This window comes from Podarcis pityusensis, assembly GCF_964106645.2.
Source record: "Podarcis pityusensis genome assembly, chromosome: 12".
Classification (NCBI taxonomy): domain Eukaryota; kingdom Metazoa; phylum Chordata; class Lepidosauria; order Squamata; family Lacertidae; genus Podarcis; species Podarcis pityusensis.
In genome coordinates, this window is record NC_138037.1 from 27,765,372 (window position 1) to 27,778,095 (window position 12,724).

At 40.7% G+C, this 12,724-nt stretch overlaps 1 protein-coding gene across 4 annotated transcripts in view; it reads right to left on the reverse strand.

Moving 5' to 3' along the window:
* CALCR (calcitonin receptor) overlaps positions 1 to 12,724 on the reverse strand; it is a 144,958-nt gene that overhangs the window by 37,356 nt on the left and 94,878 nt on the right. The window lies entirely within an intron of this gene.

Genomic DNA, 12,724 nt, shown 5'->3' on the forward strand with positions numbered 1-12,724 from the left:
CTCTACTAGATTTCTAGTCAAACACCTTAACCACTATACCAGACTGGGGGTCTTTGTAGAGTTGGGTCACATATGACTATCCTAAAGTGTCTCTTAAAGGAGATCCTATTAAATTTCTGCCGACTGGCCTGCAGCTCCATTGTAATCTGAGCCAAATCAGTTTTAAAAAAAATGGGTGGAAAAAGAAGAAAATTTTCCTAAAATCTGAATTATTTCTAATCCTGGGGTTCTTTGCTTGTGGCTTAATTTACTGTCTTATGTCATTCAGAAGGACTTAATCCGAATGTCGTTTAGGAAGATAAGCTCTCTGCTTGTGATACAGAGTTGTTTAGATTCCATGGTGTCATTTGTTGGAGGCTGATTTATTTATTGCTGATCAGAGCTCAATGTGATGGCCTTTTCCAGTCATACGGTTCAGTGTCCAGACACTGTGAGCTTTTAGGACACTTAATTTCATTATGTTGCCCCATGTTCCTACATGTCTTCTGTATTTCCATTCTCTCGGTCACATGCAGCGATTGCAGTTTGTTTTCTGATTTAAATTCTGCATCCATCTTCTGAGTTATTTATGGCTTTCTGAGAAGCTTAGTCTCTTGATGTGTAATAGCTTTGGGAAAGCTATTAGACAGGGCATGAGGGATGCATCTGGCTAGCGCTTAGAGTCGCGTCTCATCAATTTGAAAATATATTAGAAAATATTAGAATGAAGAGTTCAGACCTAGCAATACATCAAGATGAATTGCGTTGAAAGAAATAGTGTTGAGGACATGGTAAACATCAGTCTTCACTTGCAAATATTTACGGAATTTTTCATTCATGCTGAAGTGGTTTAAAAGGAATTTCATTTTAATTAATTAGCCTCTCTCAGTCAGCCACTATATACTAATAAGCTTCCAAGTGACTGTAGAGGCAGCCCTCAAGATCAGGCTTCCTCAACCTCAGCCCTCCAGATGTTTTGAGACTACAATTCCCATCATCCCTGACCACTGGTCCTGCTAGCTAGGGATCATCGGAGTTGTAGGCCAAAAACATCTGGAGGGCCGAGTTTGAGGAAGATCAATAGCTAAAGGAACCCATTTCCAGTCTTCTCAGTGTCAGAGCCTGCTGCTGCTATGACTCACTCACTCACTCACTCACTCACTCACTCACCTACCTATATTTCAGCAGAAGATGTCTTCTTCTAACAGCCCAGAGGAACAGGGAAGTTGCAGTGAAGATATGCTGCAATTATACAGGGTGTGTCTTTTAAAAGAGGCCCCGTGGAACATGTGTACTCTGTATCCATGGGGCCTCTTTTAAAGGACTCACCCTGTACATCCTACATAAACCCTGTGAGTTGTTGAATTACGTATAAGCATTTAGGGTGAGATGTAGCAGCTGCTGCACCATTGCTATTCAGCAAAAGGGAGTGATGTGAGCAGAGCCAGGACTTCATGGTGGGCTAGGCAGTATAGCTTAGTGGTGCTCCTAGATCAGGGGTGGCCCACCCATGAGGCAAGGTGGGGCAGCAGCCTCGGGTGGCAGGATCCACAGGGGCAGCAAATCCCAAGGTAGATATTTATTCCTCCCTTGTTACTGATGTAGATCTTCACTTACCCTTCTTCCCTAGCAGGAAGGGAGGTACCATTTTGTGGCTCGCCACAAGTGCCAAAATGTCTTGGGCCAGCCCTGTCCTAGATGCCTTCCAACCACCACCACTGGATGCAGTATAATGTTGTTATGCGGCTCTAGGTATGTGAAGAAGTGTCTAAGTGGTAAACTTAGAGGAATCAAGTGTAGGAAAAGCAGAATCCTGAATGAATTTTGCTTGGCACAGAGCCAATCCAGCACTACTTACGTATCTAGTATGCCGAAAAACAACATGACAAGATGCACTGATTCACTGCAAATCCACTTAAGACTATAAACGTTACTTCTGTGTTCCAATGGGACTTGGGACTTGTCTGCACATGCAGCAAAGTGAGGTGGAGATGCAGTGGAATAGTTTTAAGGTGGTAGAATGGACTGTATTTATTTCAATTTATGGATGGAGAATCACTTTTTAAAAAGGGGGAAAAAGAATGCTCCATTACTCTAACAAGACACTCTACAATCAGAAAACTAATGCAGCAGGAAATAAGCTGGGACAGAACCTTTTCCCTTGTCATGCTAGTTCTAATGGGAGAGCAATAACAAACAAAGAAAGGCAATCCCCCACAGTCAGACTATTCTGCTATGCCAGAAATCTCTACTGCGTATGTAGACCAGGCTAGAAATCACAGGTAAGATGCAAAGAGCTGTCACATGAGACATCTGTTTAAGCCCTCAACATTCACATGCCCCTGGTGACCTGTCTCAAAAATCAACCGTGCTAAAGTTCTAGAAAATCATAGAATCATAGAGCTGTGGAGTTGGAATGGACTAGGAAGGTCATCTTAGTCCAACCCTCTGCAATGCAGGAATATTTTGCCCAATGTGGGGCTCAAACCCACAACCTTGAGATTAAGAGCCTCATGCTCTAGCAACTGAGCTATGTTGATGGACAACTGCTGAAAAATTTGCTCCGCTGTCTGTTAGTATTGAAAATGGCTCATCATTTTATTACATTTGTCATTTGATTTCAGATCATAAGACATCAGGAGATTTTCCGCAGACAATATAATTCAGTCTTAAATGAGTTTGCGTCGGGTTTGGATCGCTAATCTCCCTCTGCTTATTAGATCAGCACTCTAGGACAGCATGCTTAAATTCCAAGTGTCCATAGATTCTAATAAATAAGCAACAGACCTTTTCCAAAATAACACAAGGCTCAACAGTGCAGCTTTAAATCAGTTTTCTGTCAGAACGTATTATACCCGTTCATATGTCATTACCTGTTTTCAGATTTTGAGCTGTTCACTAAAACCTATTTCAGTTAGCAAAGTGTAAGTTGAGGACTCCTCCCAAGAGTGATGATTTCATTTACTTTTTATCCATGTTAAACACCTCCCACCCCCCCCCCAGTGGTCGCACCCACACCATACATTTAAAGCACATGGCTTCCCCCAAAGAATCCTGGGATCTGTAGTTTACCCACTACAGAGCTGTAATTTCCAGCAGCACCAACAAACTACAGTTCCCAGGATTCTTGGAGGCAAGTCATATGCTTTAAATATATGGTATGGATGTGACCAGTGTGCAGCCATTCGCAACATTATCCAAAAAGCTACAGGCCGAATTAGAATAGTACATGCCTATGCAATCTACATCGTAAGAACACAAGAGCCCTGTCATGGACAGATTCCTCTCACCCCTACTTAAAAGTTCTGCGCCTTCTATGTAGTCAGGGTTCTATAATGCCTGAAGAGGGCAAAATAATTTGTCTATAAAAGGTGATGATTCGATTCCTGAGATCAGAGAGGTTTTCCTCTGTGTTTGGGTACAAATGGACACCATTTTGAATCAAGGGGGCAGGCTAAACCTTTCAAAACTGCTTGATCTTTAACCACTGATTTAAAAAATGTGCTGATTTTTTGGATTCTTAGAATTCCCAAGCAACACTGTACGAGGCTACTAGTTTTTAACATTATCAACTGGATCCTCTTGCTATAGATGACCAATACTTCTTATTCTAACGACAAGAAGCAGAAATCATATCCAGCAGTTATCAGCACCCGAGGCTGATGAAAAGGACAGTTAAGTATGTCAACACAGTACAGAAATGGTGGATCAGTGTCAAAATCTATTTTAACAGTTACTACACTCCAAACAACACTCCCCCCCCCCCCCAAAGAGACTCAGTCTCCACAAAACATTAATGGTAATCGCTATATTTTTTTGGTGAATGTTCAAAACTGGATAAGATTCCAGAAGGCTACTTTGAACGATGTTCCCTTAGCATACAAGCCTAATGGAAGGGGGAAATTAAGTCCAATGCAAATGGAGAGACTAATGATGATAAATTGGAAGAAAATACCTTCTCCATCAAGATGCCAGAAGAAACACAATGACAAACACTATGGAAGCCAGGTCAGTTTGCCCTTGTGCTTACTGACAGAGCTTAAATGTAGATTTACAGATTCCTGAAATCCACTTAAGCTTCTAGGTTTCTGCCTGCCAGATTGTTTCCTAAATTCTGTGACTCATTTAGTGACAGCAGATGAACAGCAAAGATCTTATCGCCATGCAGAGCTGCTGGTAATATGGAGGAAATAAGAGAGATTCCTATAGCAGAAGGAGGGCAGGCCCCTGGTGGGGTGGGTTACTCAATCAGTTTTCTGCTGGCCATTTTCTTGTCTACTACCGTGGTTACTAGCCATTACAACTATGTTCTGCCTCCATGGTTGGAGACTATAATGCTTCTGAACACCAGCTGCTGGAAGCCACTGAAAGGACCAGTGGTCTTGTGCTCAGGTTCTGCTTGTGCATTACCCACAGACTTCTGGTTGGCCACTGTTAGAAAAAGGATGCTGGACTACATGGGCCATTGGCCTGATCCAGCAAGTTCTTCTTATTTTCTCACAATAACCCTTCTCACAATAACCCTCCTCAAGTAAAGATATGGGGTTCTGTATCTTTCTTCTTGGAGGGTAGTAGTGGAAGGAAACAGCTTGGATGATTCTGAGGGTGATTCTGAGGGAAGAGTTGGCAGGCAAAAGTAAGTAATGTTCTTTTCAGACACCCATCCTGTGCTCCTGACTGCAATCTCCACTAGCTGCTTTTCATTTAAAAAGGAGAGGAAATCTATATGGCAGGACATGTAATGTGTAATTTGAGCTTTGACTTTCACCACTGTGTTGTAGTAGGTAGACTCCCGGCGGTAACTTAATGGTAAGTCGCTTTCTCCAGTTTACCCCACAGAGTTATTGTGAGGTTAGAATGGGATAACGTCATGTGTGCCACCCTGAGCGACTTGAATGAATGGGATAAAATTTTATAAATTGATGCTGCTATTATTCATTCATTCATTAGTTACACAAAAAACACCTAATACAGCCCAGTAACAAACAGTTAAATGTGTGTATGTGTGTGTGAAAGAGAGACTCAGCCTAACCTCTAAAAATAATTATCACAAGCATCAGAATCACTCCCCACTCCAAGCACCGTAAACACAATCACCACTAAAACTGATCAGACTACTTCTACCTGCGGATGAACTTGGAGGAAGGCCTCTGAAGATGACATTAGAACCATACAAGCTCATACAGGAAGAGAGGTATTGGGGTCTTGAGCCATGTAAGGCCTATCAGTTAAAACCAGCACTTTGAATTGGGCCCAGAAACTGATCAGAAACCAACGCAGGTGGACGCTCAGACTGTCTCATCCCTCTTAGCCTTCTGACCACAGCATTCTGCCACAGCTGCAGTTTCTGAACCGTTCTAAAGGCAGTTCCATGTAAAATGCATTGTAGCAATTTGTGGGTTTCCTGGAACACAAGACCACCGAAGACTTGTTATCCACACCCAAGTAGGGGCATAGCCGGGTGCCAACCTAAGCTGGAGCAATGAATCTAAGAGCTCCTCACTACCACAAGATATGGCAGTATGAAGATTGAACCAAGAGGAAGAGGAAACAAAGTGAAGAGGAATGAGGGGAAAGTAGGAGTAGAAAATCTAATAACTGTTTGCAGTTTTGTCAGTCTGATTCTTTGCCCAGCAGAGAAGTTAAGACCCCATCCCCTGGATTCCTATATGGCCAGGCAGATGTCATCCACAAGAGGTGAGGGTTGCGACCAGCTATTCGCTGGCAGAAACCTTATAGCAATTTTCTATACTTTAACTTCTATGTGAACACTAAATCTTAAAAGATTTGCATTCAAATACAAGTGGGTTGTGTGAAGGCTAACGAATGCTAACTGGGATATAAAAGGGACTATCTTTTAAACTTTGCCTTGCAAAGGATTCACTAAAACAGATCAAAAGTAATTGTAACTGGGGAACAGCAAATTCCTGCTGAGTCATGCCTCATTACCAACCCGGTTTCAAATTTTATATATATATATATATATATATATATATATATATATCCCCTATATGGATTCAAATAATGGCCTGTCGTGCTAAAAGACTCAGTGTGGCGCTTTTCAAAAGAATATAAAAATATTACACTTTTTCTAATTTCACTCTGAGGGATTGTTTAACATTTCCTTTCTAATGCTACTCAAGAGAATTGATTATTATTATTATCATCATTGTCCACTATATCACACTTTTTAGTTGCTTTTCTTTGCAAACTATAACCCAAAACAACCCTAATATATGCTTAACCCTTGCACTGAAATAAAGGGCAAATAGATTTCAATTCGCTTTTTCTCATTGATCTATTTCAATTTCAACAGTCTTCCAGACAGTTTTAGCTTGGTTCTAGTACAGCTCAAGTTATTCTGAGCTAGGGTGTAGTGTGTATTAAATTTGCAAGTAATATCAAAAGGAGCTGGAAATTGAACCAGAGAAGACTGGGGTAATATTATTAGCAATGTTCTAAAAAACCTAGTAAAGTCTCATTTGCACAGCATTGCAGTAGAACAGGGGTGGAAAACCTATGGCCTTTCATTTACTACAGGACTACAACTCCCATCATCCCTGACCACTGGCCATGGCGGCTAGGACTAGCACCCAACAACATTTGGAAGGCTACAGAGTCACCCACCCATGCCAAGGACTCAGAATAGAACTGCCAAGGTGACAAATGTTTTAGAAGATATTTTTTTTTAATGTGATAGAAGCCTAAAGTGATCTGGTATGTTTTATGTAATTTAAAAAAAAATATGGAAGGGGCAACGTTTTTTATATTTAGCAGAAATATTACAACAAGGATGGAAAACTCAGAATTACAAAATAAAAAGGATGGCGTGTTAGATAAGATAAAGAAGTTGAAAAACTTCCCTCCAGTTAAGAGTGATAAGAGCAGTTAATTAATGCAATTCCCTTTGTAGAGAGGATGTGACAACAGAGAAGGGTATGTATAATTAGCAGAAAGTCTTGTGGGAATCCCCCCCCCCCCCCAATTCCCGCTCTCTGGCTGAACCTAAATTCTCAGCTGGAGTCACTTTACTGCAAATGGGGACAGATCAAAATAGCTCTCAGAAGCAGTGGGAGAGTGATAAGGGTTTGCTCAGCTTATCTGACGTGCCACAGAGACAAGAGAATGCTTTTGCTGAGAACAGCATGGCTGGAGATCTTTTCTGACTTGGGGACTTTGAAGAGCAGGATGGAAATATATCTGTATGAAGCTCATCAAACAAATGAATGTGAGCAGAAGGTATATGGAAAAATAATAGTAAGAAAAAGGCTCTGATCCAGGCAACGTCAGTTGTGTCCAATGGAAAACAACGTTCCTTAAACTAGTCAGGACTAACTTTATTTTCTTCTTCACCCTAAGGCTGCTGGGCAGGTTACATAAACTAAGATCCCATAAGAAAAGAATAGTCAACAAACCATTCAACTATTTTAATAAAGGAACTAAAAACACCATTTGCAAGGTGGACAACTAAAAATGTGTTATGAATTTGGGGGTGCAAGACCGTCTAACTTTCAGATCACGCTAGTGCCTGTGATAGTTAGATTCATGCATGTAATTAAGTGTCAAAAGTCAATTAAGTCAAGACTAGCCTCCTGCATGAGGTGTTTAATTACGCTTGCTTTAAAAACTAAGTGCCAGACTACCTAGAGGTTAGAATTGAAGGAACCGTAGTATTCTAGGCACAGTGCATTTTACATTGTAATCCTAGCCAAGTTAACAAGCATTAATGAAGTCAGGCAAACTTCAAAGCCCCTTTTTTTGAGAGCAGGAGAGCAGGTACTGTCTTAAAGCTCTCCACACCTAGTTGCTTAAAAGAGATGCATGGATCAAGGCGGATCTGGTTTTCTAGATCCATTTCAATTGGAGTTTAGGTCCACTTTTGGCACAGAAACTGCTGTGATCACCCAGTACGACAACCTCAGCTGGGAGAGAGATGGTGCGGGGGGAATGTGTCCCTGTTAATACTGCTCAACCTCTCAGTGGCTTTCAATACCCATTGGCTATGGGCCTGTCTGGAGTGACTGTCTGAGTTGGGGGCGGGTGGCACTGCTTTGTGATGGTTCCACTGACACTTGGAGGTTGGTGCTTGAGGAGCACTCTCATGGAACCTTCAATGTGTGGTTCCTGTGGGTTCTTTTCTATCCTCTATGCTGTTTAACATCTACATTAAGCCGGTGAGTGGGTTTAGCCAGAGTTTTGGAGTATGTGGTCAGCGATATGCTGATGACACACAGACCTACTTCTCCTTTTCATCTACAGGTGAGGCAGTGGATGTGCTGGACCCTTGTCTTGTTTCGGTAATGAACTAGACAAGAGTCAACAAACTGAAGCTCAATCCAGATAAGACACAGGCACTGTTAGTGGGTGGTTCCCTACACCGGATAGATGGGAGGTGGTCTCCTTTTGATGGGGTTACCCACTCCCCCTAAAGGAGTGAGTATGAAACTTGAGGGCATTCCTGGATCCTCTGCTGTTGCTTGGCTCAGGTTACCGAGTGCTTTCCATCAGCTTTGGCTGGTGGCCCAGTTGCACCCCTCTCTGGACAGAGATAGTCACATGCACCTCTATTGGGGAAGAAATTTACTGCTTTGGGGCTGCCACAGAGAAAGCTCTTTTACTGCCTCCCCTGCAGATGAGGGCTACAGCACTCCCCACAGATCTCTGAGGGCAGTGGCACTACCAACAAGACCTCTTCCATTGATCAGGATATCCAAACTGGTGTACCTATTTGTTCCACTGGTCATGGTAGGACTTAGCTGTGGCTAGCTTGGTCTGAAAACCTATCAATTTCAGTTACCTTTAACTTCTTTTTATCTTTCTCTGAGGAAAATCTAGGTACACCGTGATCTATTATAGATGCCTGTCTATTTCTCAAGATAGAGTAAGGTCACATCTCAGCCCTGTCTGCTGAAGGTCTCTGCCAATAGACTGCAGGTCAGCACTATGTCAGAAATTCACACCTGAATTATTCAGGTATTTGAGGTGGCCCTGGCTGCCCTTTAGAAATTGCAACAAGCTCCTTGCAAGATGTTTGGCTTCAGCTACATCCAGTGTTGTGTTGGTGGTGGGGAGGGAGAAGACCATAGTGTTTTTAAATCACTGAAGTAAAAACGAAGTTCAGACTGAGATCTCCAGTTTACTTTCAAAGGCCTAGAATTCAGCCTTGCTATGAGAAAAGGTTTTTTTTAAAAAAAAAAAAACGTTCTCGAAGGCATTGTGAGGCAATATAACAAATGTTTCCTGCTGAATTTCAATTGGAAAAAGTGAACATTTACCTAGTAAAAACAAACAAAAATGGAAGTACATATTTCCGTCTGTACAGCACTATCCTTTCCCTTTCTCGTCTGTGTAATCATTTCAGCTGCACCCTCAGGTAATAGAGAAAAATCAATTTTGTCTTTTGTTCCATAAATTACACAGGAATTTCTCTTTGCACTTTAACAGAACAAACTGCAGTGCTTTCTCTCTGTCCTCTCCTTCTCACCTCTTTGTACAAAAAACTCCATTAGAATTGAGCTACAATGACATACTAATTGTAATGATGAGCTCATTTGTTATCAACGTCTACCTGCCATTCCTATCGTTATTTTATTTAATTTCTTACATTTCTATTTCTTTCCTCTAAGGAGCTCAAAGTGGTGTACATGGTTCTCCCGCTACCTATTTTATCCTCACAACAACCCTGTGAGGTAGGTTGGGCTGAAAGACTGTCCAAAGCTCACTCAAGGTAATGTATATCAATTGACCAATGTATTACTGCTCTTCTTTGGCAGGGGTGGGAACAGAGAAATGATGCAATCCATCATATTTGCCTGAAATTTATAACATGCTCTGAGCTTTAGGCTCTTCCTTGTGGATTAACAAAGCTATGTCTCAAATTTTAAATTGATGACTACATTTTATTTGGATGGCATGATTTAAAATTTGGATGGCATGCGTGCCTATGGTATGGAAAGGCAATTATATATATGAGCTTCTCAAACCATATAATCAGAAAAAACCTCTATAAAATATATATAAAAACCTATTAGAAAGAAAAACACTGCTGTGGTTATCACCAACAGAAGTCCTCTCAAGGAAAAAAATTAACACAGAAACAAACTAGAGTACATATAGAGATCTTCTAAATCTCATTGGGGAGGAATACAAACTGAAAGAATATGAAGAGATAAAAGTCCAAATGACAGATTGGTTAAGTTATTACCAGTTAAGGGCAAAATTTAAGTTAGACAAAAGATACAGTTTTGCTGGAAAGACTTCGCAGTTTGAAGATATTAAGATCCAAGGCCTAAATATTATCAAAAATGTATAATTTATTACTTGAGTAGGAGACTATGGAGGAAACAGTAAAATCTACAATGATAAGTTGGGCTAGGGACGTTGGACACAATATAGATTTTATACTATGGGAACAACTGTGGAAAGTAAATATAAGTTTTACGGCATGCTATACGTTAAGAGAAAAGTTTCTGAAGATGCAGCATAGGTGGTATCTGACACCCAACAGATTAGCAAAAATGTCAAACTCAATAAAAGGTAACTGTTAGAAGTGTAAAACAACAGAAGGAAGCTTCTACCACATGTGGTGGTCATGTAGCATAATTAAAAATTATTGGGAAATGATTTATACTGAACTTAAAATATGTTTAAAAAATCTTTTGTTAAAAACCCAGTAGCACTACTGTTGGGGTTAATAACTACAGAAGTTTCCAAAAGAGAAAGAAATTTGTTTCTATATGCTACAACAGCTGACTGCATATTATTAGCACCAAAATGGAAAACAGATAAAGTGCCAAGAAAAGAAGACTGGCATATTAAACTGTTAGAATGTGCAGAGTTAGCAGGGATGACCACTAGAATAAGAAATCAAAACGATGTAAGATATAAAGAACACTGGATACTATTAACAGAATATATGGAAAAGTACTATAAGCAAAAAATTTACCTAGCAGGATGGTAACTTTTTCAGCAGAGTAAGACATAAATAAAGTATATAAAAGTGGTCACAATAGACGAGGTGAACTAAGAAAGCATGAGGAAAAGAGGGGCTAAAAGGAACCATAGAAGGAAAGGAGAAGTAGTCAATGAATGTTTTCTGATTTTTTTGTCGATTATTTAAAATCTTTGAAAGGAAAGATTTTTCTTTGTTGTATCATTTTTGTTGATGCTTTGTTGATGTGGAATGTTATCAGAAAATCAAATAAATAAAATATGGAAAAAGAACAAAGCTATGTCTTAGAAACCCAGGGAGCTACATGATATATCTAGTCAGATTATTACTCCATCTAGCCCAGTTCTCTGACTAGCAGTTGCTCTCTAGGGCAGTGGTGGAGAACCTCTAGCATGTGGGTCTCAAGAGGCCTGCTAGGCCTCCATCTGCCCTACGTGATATCAAATGTGGGATCATAAAGAGTCTGGAAACCCAGCCTTATGAGGAATGTTTGAGGGAATTGGGTATGTTTAGCCTAGTAAAGGGGAGACTGGGATGAGATACGATAGCCATCTTCAAATATCTAAAGGGCTGTCACATGGAGGATGGAGCAAGCTTGTTTTCGCCTGCTCCAGAGGGTAGAACCCAAACCAATGGATTCAAGTTACAAGAAAGCAGATTCTGACTAAACATCAAGAACTTTCTGACAGTAAGAGCTATTTGACAGTGGAATTGACTCCCAAAAGAGGTGGTGGACTTTCCTTCCTTGACAGTTTTTAAGCAGAGGTTGGATGAGCACCTGTCATGGATGCTTTAGTAGAGACTGCTGAACTGCAGGAGGTTGCAGGAGACCTTGGGGTCCCTTTCAACTCTACAATTGTATGATTCTATGAGGTGCTGATTGGTGGCAGCTGCAAAGCCCTGTGCCAGGTCCCTTGTACAGCACTTTGCAAGTCTCAACAACCATGTCATAATGGCATCAGCTAATTGGCAGGAGGGTGGTCTCACCAACCTGTCAAACTTTACTCACAAGAGGGTGGGAGAGTTAAATATCTGGCCCACTGGCTGGCTCTCAGGGCAAAGTGATCCACCTCACCGCACTACCTGATCTTTTTAACTGGAGATGCCAGGGATTGATAGGAAGATGTAGAAACACCCCAAAAGTAAATTAAGGTGAATGCTCAATAAATACTGGAAGCAATCTAACTGCTGTGTAAACTCTATGCAAGTGAATCAGGATGAATGCTAATAAATAGGTCATCTGGAGAAGGTCTTTTAGATTTTTTTTTTTTACATATATCCAGAAATAATTGCCTTCCTAAAGTGCCATTTACTGCCAGAGGCCTGACATTATTCTCTTTATTTAGAATATTTATACCCCACTTTGCAGGCCCAAGAGGCTCCTCAAGCAATTTACAAAAGGTTCTCACAATGAAACCACATTTCACCTTGCATATCTTCAATTTTACCTTGCATATTTATCTTCAGATATCAAAAGTACTTTGATCCAACTCTTTGCATAAAAGTGGAAACATGGTACTGGGAACAAATGCAATATGCTTTTAGAGAATTCTCAATGGAGGAAAATGTCTCCTAAAACATAACATTTTCTGTAGCTTAATGCATGCAGAGATACAAATGGACCTCTAGTAAATGTAATATGAATCACCGGTCTGTGCATTAACAAAGATGTACAAACATTTGTTGGCTTAAACTAAGGGCTTAGGAAAAATGAGACACCTAACAGCTTTATCCTATAAGGGAATGTGTCAAGAGGCAAAGGGAACTGAGTGCGTAGAGCACTAAGTAGCAAAC